General features: G+C 44.6%; 1 long non-coding RNA gene across 1 annotated transcript; it reads left to right on the top strand.

Moving 5' to 3' along the window:
• Positions 1–1,573: 1,573 nt before the first annotated feature.
• Positions 1,574–7,119, top strand: LOC138812147 (uncharacterized). Its single transcript, XR_011367554.1, has 5 exons — positions 1,574–1,868; positions 3,922–4,032; positions 4,532–4,653; positions 6,020–6,129; positions 6,624–7,119. It is a non-coding gene; the product is annotated as an uncharacterized lncRNA (long non-coding RNA).
• The last annotated feature ends 1,148 nt before the right edge of the window (positions 7,120–8,267 follow it).

The following is an 8,267-nucleotide window of genomic DNA, read 5'->3' as shown; positions in this document are numbered from 1 at the left end:
CTCCTTACATTTTGAATTTAACATCTGCATATCAGGAAGAATATGTGGTGTTTATCTTTCTTTCTGATCTTGGCTTATTTCACTTAACATCATTTGTTCTAGTTCCATCCATTTCCCTGTGAATTCCATTTTTTTGGTCCTTTCTAATGGCTGTGTAATATCTCATTGTATATTGGTAGCATAGTTTTTGGATCCACTCATCTGTAGTGGGGGATCTGGGTTGTTTCCATATCTTGTCTATTGTGAATAATGCAGCAATGAACTTGGAGGTGCATGTGTCCTTGTATCCTGGTTCCTGTTGCTCAGGGTAGATGCCTAATAGTGGTATGGCTGGATCGTAGGGAAGGTCTATGTTTAGTTTTTTGAGGAACTTCCAGACTGCTTTCCAGAACGGTTGTATTAGCTTACATTCCCATTAGCAGTGCAGTAGGGTTCCTCTTTCTCCACATCCCTGCCAGCATTTGTCATTGTCTGAATTTAGCATATAGGCTCGGGTAAGGTTGTATCTCAGGGTTTTTATTTGCTTTTCTTTATGGCCAGGGATGATGGACATTTCCTCCTGTTTGTTTGTCAATTTTATCTCTTCTTCCTAGAAGTCTCTCTTTAGTTCCCTTACCAATTTGATGATTAGTTCATTAGATATGGGAGGGATTAGTTTCTTGAGTTCCCTGTATATACTGGATTTTAGGCCTTTGTGTGATATATTGCTGGTAAATATCTTCTCCTAATTGGCTGGCTGTCTTTCTAGTTTGGTAGCTATGTCTTTAGCTGTGTAGAAACTTTTGATTTTAAGGTAGTCCCATTTGTCATGCTTCTCTCCAATTTGTTATGACCCTGGGATTCTGTCCAGGATGTCCTTACCTGTGCCTATAAGTTCTAGTGTCTCTCCAACTCTGTTCTGCAGTAGTTTCAGAGTTTCATGTTTGATGTTAAGGTCTTTAATCCATTTTGAGTTGATGTTAGTGCATGACAATAGGCTGGGTACCACTTTTAATTTAGTTTTCTGTGTGGGGCTGCCAAGGTTTCCCAGCACCAATAGTTGAAGAGGCTATGTGTTTTCCCCTCTTTTTTTTCTGTACATCTTTATATTTCTCTTAGAGAGGACTTCCTTTCTTACTGACTTGTGCATCCTAAAGTGTCCTTTTTGCCCTTTTAGTGTAAGGGTCAGTGGGAAGGATGTAAGTTCTAGATTCAAATCCACGTTCCCACTGAGGTTATGGAATATCATTAAGCAGGGCAACTTGAAGTCACTAAAGGGACATGATGGGGGACACTGGTGGTGTGTGTGTGGTGGGCAGTCAGGACAGCCTGGGCTAGGTCCAGAAAATGATCCTCACTTTTCTTTTTGTAGTAGACAGAGAGTGTGGTTCTTCAGGAAGAGCCTCAGCCATCTTCCCCAGGGCAGGGGGTCAGATCCCTGGTTGAGGTGGGTGACAGGTTCCTTCACCAGGTTTGTATTTAGAAAAAGACAACCTCTCACATCAATGTGCTTTACAGGGAGAGTGGTTGATAGGCTCCCATGAGCCTCCATTCCTGAAGATCAGTTTCTTTTTTTGTCCTCTTTTACCCAGAGCCAGTCTTCCACCCCCAAATTCTGGTTCATTCATTAACCAGCACATCAGGCTGGTGCAATGTCAGCCTGGAGTGTTGGATCCCAGGGACCACAGAGAACGTGACAGTGACCTGGCTGAACCAAAGCTTCAGTGGGGAGTTGGGGCAGAGAGGAACTCTAGCAGCAGCTCCCAACTCCAGGAATCTAAGCCTCAGCCTTTCCCGGAGCCAGCTGAATGGCCACCTCATCTGTGTGGTCAGCAATCCTGCAGACCAGAAGAATGTGACCTTAGACCTTAGCATCTGTCCACAAATGGGTAAGTGTGAGCTCCCAGGAAGGGTGCTGGGAATGGGCTGGCACCAATGGGGAGAGTCGGCTAGACCTGAAGGACGCAGGCTGGCTGGCAATGTCCAGGAGGATCAGGGTGAGGCTGTTCACTTGGTAAGCCCTGATGATTCCCCTCTGCTCTGAGCAACTGCATCCCCATGACACAAGGCCAGAAATCACTCAATATATGAATATAAATGTAGGATGGCTTGTGGGCACCCTACTGCCCTACATGGAGGAGCTAGGATCCTAGAGTAGCCATCAGAATTCACACAAAGGGAGGGGAAGGACAGAGCAGTCAGCACTGGCCATCCGTTAGCACAGTTCCAGCCTTGGTTTCTCCTGACCCCACTCACACTCAGGCTTTCTCCCAGGGCGGGCTGACATCAATGGCCCATTCATGCCATTAGATGTGTGAGGTTTTTGCTGCATGCCAGCTGTCCCCTTCCTGGCGACCGTTCCTAAAGTATCACTCATTCTCACTTCCCAGGACTTTTCCGCAGGAACAGACTGATGCAATAAGGAGCTGTTTCATGGGGTCAGCTGCTCTGTCCCATCAATGTCCTCCTGAGCTCGGCTTGCTCACGTGGGCAGGGTCTCCTCTGAGTAGCCTCACCCTTGTCATTTCTTAACTCACCTATTCAACATTAAGTTCACATTCTTGAGCTGAGTACTTATGATGTGTTGGAGTAAGGGAAAAATCACCATGAAAAATAAGAGAAGCACCCGTCTTCAAGGAACATACAGTACAACGACTTCATCATCACACACTGGCCATCTTTTCTTGGAGAAGCTATATAACTTTTGAGCCTTTCTACCTACATGATGGATAATAACCCTACCAGTTCTATAGTGTTATTGTGAGAATTAAAATAGGCAGTTCAAGTAAATTTGTCAATCCAGTCTATGACAAGGAGCATGACAATGAGCAGTGGCATTACAAACATTACAGAAATATTTACAGGCTTACACTTGTAATCCTAGCTACTCAGGAGGATTGCAGTTCAAAGCCAGCCTATGCAAGAAGTTCCATGAGTGTCTTATCTCCAGTTAACCAGCAAAAAGCCAGAAGTAGAGCTATGGCTTGAGTGGTAGATTGGTAGCCTTGACAGACAGGCTCATGGCTAGTGCTTAGGCCTTGAGTTCAAGCCCTCAGGCTAGTTCAGGAGCACACAGAGTGAGTACATATCTAAAAGTAAAGCTAGATGTAAAATGCTTCATAGATAAGCCAAGATATAAAGTATGGTTCAAGAAGAAAAGAAAACAAGGAATGGAAGAAAATGAGAAACTTCTATAGGAGTTGGGAATGGCATTACAGGGAAAGGAACACATGTGTTAGACCTTGAAGGATGAATAGGATTTTCTTGTAGCCATAAGAATGACATCCTATTTGGGCACTGGTTGCTCATGCATATAATCCAAGTTATTCAGGAGGTTGAGATCTGAGAATCAGTGTTGAAAAGCAGCCTGGCTAGGAAAGTTCTTAAAGCTCTTATCTCCAATTATCCATCAATAACCCGGAAGTGGCACTGTGGCTCAAAGTGGTAGAACACTAGCCTTCAGGGAAAAAAGAGCTCAGGGACATGCACCCAGGCCCTGAGTTCAAGCCCGGTAATCACCACCACCACCAACAAACCAAATAGAGACAACCTAGCAAAGAGCATAATATGGGAAACCCCATATTCTTCCATCCCCTTCCCTCTCTTGCAATGTACTTTGCTTCTGCAAGTCTGCAAGGAGAAAAGAGGGACAGATTGAGGGGTGAACAGTGTCAATCCAGCCTAGACCATTTCCTGAGGTTCTTGTGTATAGACTGGACAGAAAGCCTGGCAGCAGAAGCATTAATATGGATGTGACCAGGTCACAGAGAAAGAGTAGAAGGGAGAAAATTCATGCAGGCTGCAGCGTTTACACACTGGGAAACAGGCCTGGAGCTAGAGCTAGGGTAATCCTCCCCAGTTTCCCCATCTTTTCCCCCTGCCCCCGCTCCCATCCTATGTCTTACCTGACCATGGCAGATCATGACAGCAAATTGTCTTCAGCCCAAGGTTCCCAATGGAACAAATGGATAAGACTGGTTGCTGTGGTGCTGTTCGTGATTTCAGGGATTGGAATATGGATCTGGATGAGGAAGGGGACAGAGACTGGAAAAGGCAGGTTCTGGGGACTCTTGGGTCTGGGCTGGCTGGAGGAGGGGCAGTGGGTTGAGGAGATCCCAGGGACAATGGACCGCTAAAAGTCTGGGGTGCTGAGTGTGGGTATATGTCTGACTACCAAAAGAGAAAGGCCACGGATGGCTCACATCTGTAGTCCTAGTTAGTTGGGATGCTGAGATCTGAGGATCGAGGTTCATAGGTAGCCTAGGTATGAAAGTGTAAGACACTTTTCTCCAATTAATCACCAAAAAAGCTGAAAGTGTAGTTGTGGTTCAAGTGGTAGAGCAACTGCACCAATTATAACTGTACCAAATTAATGTCCAAATCCAAGAATAAAAAGTGCAGTGTGCATGGTGGCAGGAACAGAGTATGGGTTTAAGACCTGTGCTTCTGGTCCCTGGGACCGTGGCTGCCCTTGATGGATCTGATGGGTGTGTGTTGATGACATCAATGCACTGAAGGTGTTCTGCATAAAGTGGGTCCATTTCTTTTCCAGCCATGCGAGGCTCCACAGCTGCCCCCCAGGTCCTTCTCACAGAGGACACTGCTGAAGATCAAAAGAGTGGGCTTGCCGCACCTGAGCTTTATGCAGAGATCAACCTCTTGGTTGACTGGAAGGTGAAACTGAGGGAATGAAATCAGGGCAACTTACTGACTTAACCTCAGAGTTTGGGAGTCCCAGGAAGTCTGGCATACTCTGTTCCACAGTCAGCCTCCAGGTCTACTCCTTGTCTTGGACCCTATGTCTGTGTATCTGTGTACCCACAGCACATGGGGATTAGTGTAGTGATTGGAAGGGAGGCCCCACAGCCACGGTCCCATCAGTCTTCATGGCCACTCCTTGGGGAGAGCCCAAATGAAGCAAGGGCACCAGCTTAGCGGGGCAGCCCAGGGATGAGAGCCTTGGAGGGCATCCTTACCAGGACAGTTAAACCTGGGTCACAGGGAAGTAAGAGTGCAAAGTCATCAGGGGGCTGTTGGGATGCTACTAGGTTGCAACTGATACACAAGGCTCAAAGGAAGCAAAAGCAGGTCCTGGGAGCTGGGCAGGGCAGAAGTGGCTCTAGGGGAGGAAGACAATTCAAGTAAAGCCAACCCTGATCGTATGCCCTATTGAACCTCAGTCTCTAGCCTCAGGGAGCTCTGAGCGTGTGGGGAAAACAAGGCCTCCCAGGACACAAAAAGACAAGAACCTAAGGGAGCAGAGCTGGTGGCAAAGCCAGCTCTGAGGCAGACTTCCTGTCCAGCTTTACCCCCTTGGAACTCAGTTTCCAAGCATGCACATGTGGAAAATAAGAGCCTTCATGGAGATGATGCTTTACAGCATTTTTTCAAAATCTCTTCTCACTGAGGGGATTCAAGATGGTAAAGACATCTGTTAGAGAACCAACCAGGGTATCCTATCCTCTTCAAATCACTCTAATTTGGGCCATAGAAGTTAAGAACAATCATCAATAAATGTCCTTCTCAATGAAGTTACCTCTACTAAGGATGTGTTTTAAGAGGAGGAGGATAATGATACAATAAATGATCAAATTCTGATATATTGAGTGGGGGTATGTGCCAAGGATAAAGCAAAACAAGCAAGATGAATAGGAACATGATCAGATATATATTTGCAGATATATTTGCATGTGCGTTTATTTGCACATATATATTTGCAACTGTTGTAAGGTTATCTAGGAAGATGACACTGAGAAGAGAGAGCCTGGAATAGATGAGGATGTTGGGTGGTCGGTGGAGAAGGCAGAGGACAGAGCAAGTGCAGAGACTGGACTTCAGAGAGAGAGATCTGCACTGATGTTTCTTTGGAGGACTTTAGACAGGGGGTGGGGGTGGGGGTGGGGGTGGGAGGAGTTAGCAGGATGGGGAGCCAGAACTTTGTGGTTGAGGAGGAGAGGCACAAAGGACATAATTTGACTGACCCTGTCCCTGAGTCTGAGAAGCTGACCAAGACCACTCTTCAAACCCACTTGAATTATAGGAGGACTCAGAGAGGAGCAGGGGCCATGGGCAGGTTCAGCAAGTCCACACTACGTATGCAAATATCCAGGAACCCAGAGCATGAAGAAACTGGAGCAATGAGGGGCATTGGTAAAGTTGGCTTCACCTCACCCTTTACCTCAGAATCTTTGGCTATCCATCCTTAAGGTGGAGCTGAGACCTGACTCCATCGTCTTTAAAATTAACATCTATTATTTCTACAAGGGGGTTCCATTTTGTCATGCTAATATATACATACAATACATCTTCTCCATACTCTCCCACCTGCTCTTCCCACCCCTCCAAAACAACCTCAACAAGTTTCATGCCTCCATTTTTACACATGTACATCAAGTATTTTGACTATATTCACCCTCTTTCACCCTCTGTGTTTGCCTTCTCTGCTCCTACTAGCACCCACACCTCAGACAGGATATGTTTTACTTCAATAGTAGTGATTTTTGGTGACGTGCATGCTGATTGTTCAATGGGGCTTCACCATGGTATTTTACAATGCATATATCCTACAAGAATATATATATATATATGTATATATATATATATATATATATATATATATATAATCATGTATCTTTATCTTTTAGGCATGGCATCCACATGTGAGAGAAAACTCATCCTTCTGAACATGGCTTACTTCATTCAACATGATGTATTCGAGTACCATCCATTTCATTCTTCTTTATGGATGAATACTACTGCATTGTGTATATGTGCCACATTTTCTGGATCCACTGATCAATTAGTTGTAGGGCATTTGGATTGTTTCCACGTCTTGGCTACAGGGAATGGTGTCATGATGAATGAATGTGCAGGGGCCTTTACTATATTCCTGACTTAAATTCCTTTGGCTATCTGCCCAAGAGTGGTATGACTAGATTATAGGTCAGTTCTGTTTTTAGTTTCTGAGGAAGTTCTATACCAATTTCCATAGCAGCTGCACTAGTTTACATTCTCACCAACAGTGTATGAGTATTCCTTCTTCCTTTACTAGCATTTATGCTTAGTGCTTTTGATAATGGACATCCTGAATAGAGTCAGATGAAATCTCAATGCCATTTTGGTTTGCCTATCTCTCTCTCTCTCTCTCTCTCTCTCTCTCTCTCTCTCTCTCTCTCTCTCTCTCTCTCTCTCCTCTCTCTCGATGTTGAGTATTTCTTATGTATTAATCCTCCATTTGTGCTTTTTAAAGATGTTTATTTCATTAGTTTGTGTATTTATTAATTCATTTGTTAATTCTTGGGCGGTTAGTTCTGTGAACTCCCTATATGTTCTGATTATTAATACCTTGTCAGAAACAAAGGAGGAAGCAACAATGCTCGATAACAAATGTATTCATTCATGTAGTTGTAACCCTTCTGTATGGTATTTTCACAATAAAACAAATAAACAAAACAACAAAAACAATAACAACAACAAATACCTTGTCAGATGTATAGCTGAAAAAAAATCTCCTGTCTGGTGGATGTCCCAGCAGACTACTATTTCCTTTCTATGCAGAAACTTTTTTCCTGGTCTGGGGTTTGAACTCAGGCTCTGGGCACCATCCTTGAGCACCTCTGTGCTCTAGACTAGAGCTCTGCCACTTGAGCCACAGCACCACTTCCAGCTCGGTTGCGTACGTTTTTGTTTTTGTTGTTGTTGTTGTCGGTGGTGGTGGGGCTTGAACTCTGGGCCTGGGCACCGTCCCTGCACTCTTCAGCTAAAGGCAAGTACTCTACACTTAATTCACAGTGCCACTTCCAGTTTTGTGAGTGGTTTATTGGAAATAAAAGTCTCAATTACTTTCTTGCTGGGTCTGGCTTTAAAGGCAATTCTCAGATCCCAGCCTCCTGAGTAAGTAGGATTACAGGAGTGAACCACCATTGCCTGGCTCTTTTGAGTAGTTTATTGGAAATAACAGTCTCACAGAGTTTCCTTCCTGGGCTGGCTTAGGACAGTGATCCTCAGATTCTCAGCTGCGAGGGACCAGCTCGGCCGGAGCACTGGGACCGACAGGACAGGGATCTCGGGATAGGTGGGCAAAGGAGTCGGCGAAGTGACAAACAGACACAGACTCAAAAGAGTTGCATCTGAGTGTATCTTTATTGAGGAGAATTAACATTTTTATACAGTGTGTGTTTGTGACATAGATTCTTTGTTCATTTAAGCACGTAATCAATTTTTTTAAAGGCAAAGCGTTGATGAATTACATGAAAATTAATGACTATCCCACCAACTGTTTAAGCTAA

This window comes from Dipodomys merriami, unplaced genomic scaffold (genome assembly GCF_024711535.1).
Source record: "Dipodomys merriami isolate MVZ:Mamm:240054 unplaced genomic scaffold, mDipMer1.0.p SCAF_56, whole genome shotgun sequence".
In the NCBI taxonomy this organism is placed as follows: Eukaryota; Metazoa; Chordata; class Mammalia; order Rodentia; family Heteromyidae; genus Dipodomys; species Dipodomys merriami.
This window is presented reverse-complemented; position numbering and strand designations above follow the sequence as displayed.